Source organism: Solanum pennellii, chromosome 6 (genome assembly GCF_001406875.1).
Source record: "Solanum pennellii chromosome 6, SPENNV200".
Taxonomy (NCBI): Eukaryota; Viridiplantae; Streptophyta; class Magnoliopsida; order Solanales; family Solanaceae; genus Solanum; species Solanum pennellii.
Window position 1 is genome coordinate 42952039 of NC_028642.1, and position 3455 is coordinate 42955493.

Sequence of the window (3455 nt, forward strand, 5' to 3'; positions counted from 1 at the left end):
ATATATATATATATATATATATATACAAAAAAAAAAATTGTATGTATATACAAATACAATTAACATCCCTCCACTATATGCCCTCTCCCCCAATTTTGCTCGCCTCTGTCCTCTCTCTCTCTCTCCCTCTCCCAATCTCGCTCTCCAGATATACAAATACATGATATATATACACACAGACACATATACAATTTGTCTCTTTCCACTCCCTGCCTCTCTCTCCCCTCTTAATTTCGCTCGGCTCTCTTCTTCCTCTCCCATTCTCGCTCATCATATATACAATACATATGTATACAAGTTTCATATATACAATTATTTGATAGATATACATATACATATACATATACAATTCGACTGATATACATATACAATTCGTCTCTCTCCACTCTTTGCCTTCTCTCGCTCCCCTCTCTCCTCCCTCTCCCAATCTCGCTCTCATTTCTCTCCCCTCGAACATGCAACTACTATTCGTAATTAACAAACTATAGCTATGGAGAATAATTAAGTTATTTTTGAGTGATTATATGTGATAATTTCCCTTAAAAATAATAGTGTTATAATGTGTTGTGTCATGTTAATTAGGAGTGAATGGAGTTTCTGTCGCTCTTAGTAATTTTTCATGAAAATAATAACAGTTAGATGATTCTATGAATAGAAAAGAAACAAATTAAAACTGTAAGGATGGTCACTGTTCGAATTAAACCGAATAACCAAATCAGATTTTTATTTGGATTAGTTTTTCAATTGGTTTTGGATTAATAAATTACTTTTTTTGATTTTTTGGTTTGGTTTCAGGTTTTAAAAAATAAAAAATGAAAAACCAATATATATATATAATGTTTAAGTTAGAATTAAGTTCGAGTTCACCACTTTTATCCCTTTTTGGTTATTGCCTTTCATGATGATTACATTTATATTTATTTTCGAATTACATCTATAATAGGTATACTGGTACGGATTATGTTTTAAGTTTTACTTATGATTTATATTAGAAAGTATATTTAAGGGATTAAATATTATTACTTTGGTTATGCTATTAACTATTAACATAATTGAATAACCAAACCGAATATAGGAAAATCGAACCAAACCAAATTTAAGGGAGAACATTGATGTATGATTCTAGGTTTAAGGTTAACAAAGCAACCTCGATGACCATGGTGTGAATTTCTTTTCCTAATCTTTTGCCAACCAATGTTTATTCTCATTAGCATCTGTTGTGGGCGAATCAATACAACTAGATCAAGCCACTATAAAAAAGACTAGACCTAGTTGTGCTCGTGTGAAAGTGATAGTTGACCTAAAAAGAGAGTTCCCTAAGTATGTGCAATTAAAGAAAAAGAGCGAAACGACATGGGAAGTGAGGTCTACCATGATTGTCATCAAATAAATGCAACAATCCTATAAATGAGAATAATACAGCTCACAAAACTATGGGTGAAGGAGAAATAAGTATGTCAACAAAGGAATGGGTTGCACAATCTTTCAGCCAAACATTGCAAGCAAAAGCCACATCAACAAATGTTCCTGAGCACCATAAAAGTACAATAGTAAGACAAAAATATGAAAATAAAGTAGGTGAAAGTAGTATGAGATGTGCAAAGAGTACTGATAAAGACGGAAACAACAATATAACATGTTAGACAATGAGATTACTCCTAGTCAACATGGTAGCACACAGTCTAGTCATCACAATGGTCATGTTGAAGGAAGAGAAGTTGTTAGCAGCAAGCCAATTCAAATTACAAAAAGTGTAGAGGTCACACAAAGCCCACAAATGAATGATTGTGAGTAATAGCAAGGCATCAATTTTACTACCTAATGCAGTACAGAGAGATGAATACCAAATGTTGTGCCTACAAAGAACTTCACCTATTGCATTAGATTATTTCTCATAATGTGGAGGAGAAGGCATGGCAAAAATTCCTGAACAAAATGATGAAGCAGTTGTGGGAAGAACTGACGATGCTATAGAACACATAGACAATGAAGCAGATTTATCTCCAAGAGTGATAAAGCTTCAAAAAAAGGTAAAAAGCAAGGAGAATGAAAAAGGTCTCAGTATGTCATGCCCTGAGCCTACACCCTGGACGTGGCTGACACTCGATGACCATTGTTGGCCTTGATAGGACCCTTGGCCTTACTTACTTGACTTAGCGGAAGACTTAACTCAATGAACTAGTCTCATTCAATGACATAAAGTAAATAAGTTGCCAAAATGACACTTAGATCTCATAATACTAAGATGGATGTTGGGATATACTCCACAACATCCTATAAAAAGAAAGACTGAAAAACGAATAAATGTGTCCTATAAAATGCAAGGAGGCTCACCACTGACTCCGAGTGCTCAGCTGGATTAACGAGGTGCTGGATGATGTTGATACGATGCAGACCACCTGGAATCAGTACATTGAAAGTACGAGTATGCGAGTTGCAATGCTAATAACAACTTAAGCTTGAAAAAGAGTAATAAGGAAAACTTACCTCGACTCAACTCAACTCATGAATAACTTGACTTAATATAAAGCAATAAGACACATGCAATTTATAAAAGCTTGTAAAAACAATGAAAACACTTAGTTCGTTAAAGAAATGAAATAACTTACTTTACTTATATATGAAATAATATAGTTTCTGTGGGATATTCTCTAACCGACAACCACCGCTATGAGCCTAAGTTGTGATACAATGTCTTGCCCATGCTGCTAGAACTGTCTATACTTTGCGGTCTCATTGAACTACTTAACTTAGTGGATCCACTAGCTTAACTTATGTGATCATCAAAAAAGTATGACCCATTAATACCCATGATGGCTACATGATTTATGGAGACTTGAGTTATTATGAACTTGCATCCCCATATCGGTTCTCAATACTACTCCCAAAAATATACTTATATCATGTGTTTTGAAAACAACTTCTTTCTTTGGGTTGACATAGTTTCTCAACACTTATTTTTAAAAAGCTCTCTTAAAATCAATGTTCTCTTTTCTTGCTCAAAACTCTTTTGGAACTCTTAGTTTCCTTGTCATCTTAAATGTAAAAACATTTATAAACTCTTAGGGAATACTTAGTTCAAACTTACTTCTCAAATAAGAAGTAAAGCGGTCGTGTCAAGTAAATAACCCAACTAGTGAGGTTGGGATCATTCCCACGAGGAAAATAGTCTAGACTTAACTTCAACCTGTGATTACTATTGTTTGGTCAATGACTTCCTTGGAAAGTAAAAACATAAAAGGGGGGTTTCTAATTCTAATAACTAACGAAATTGAAAGAGACACTTAACAGCTTTGAATGTTGGAGTTAATCAATTAATCAAAGTAACTAGGGTTTACGTGTTCCCCACAGGTTCATAACTTGATAATTCTAACTATAACAATTCTTTCTTAGTATCTTGCATGCAAAGTGATAAGTTATGTATTTCTAAATCCTTGGTCCGGCATCTAGAAAAT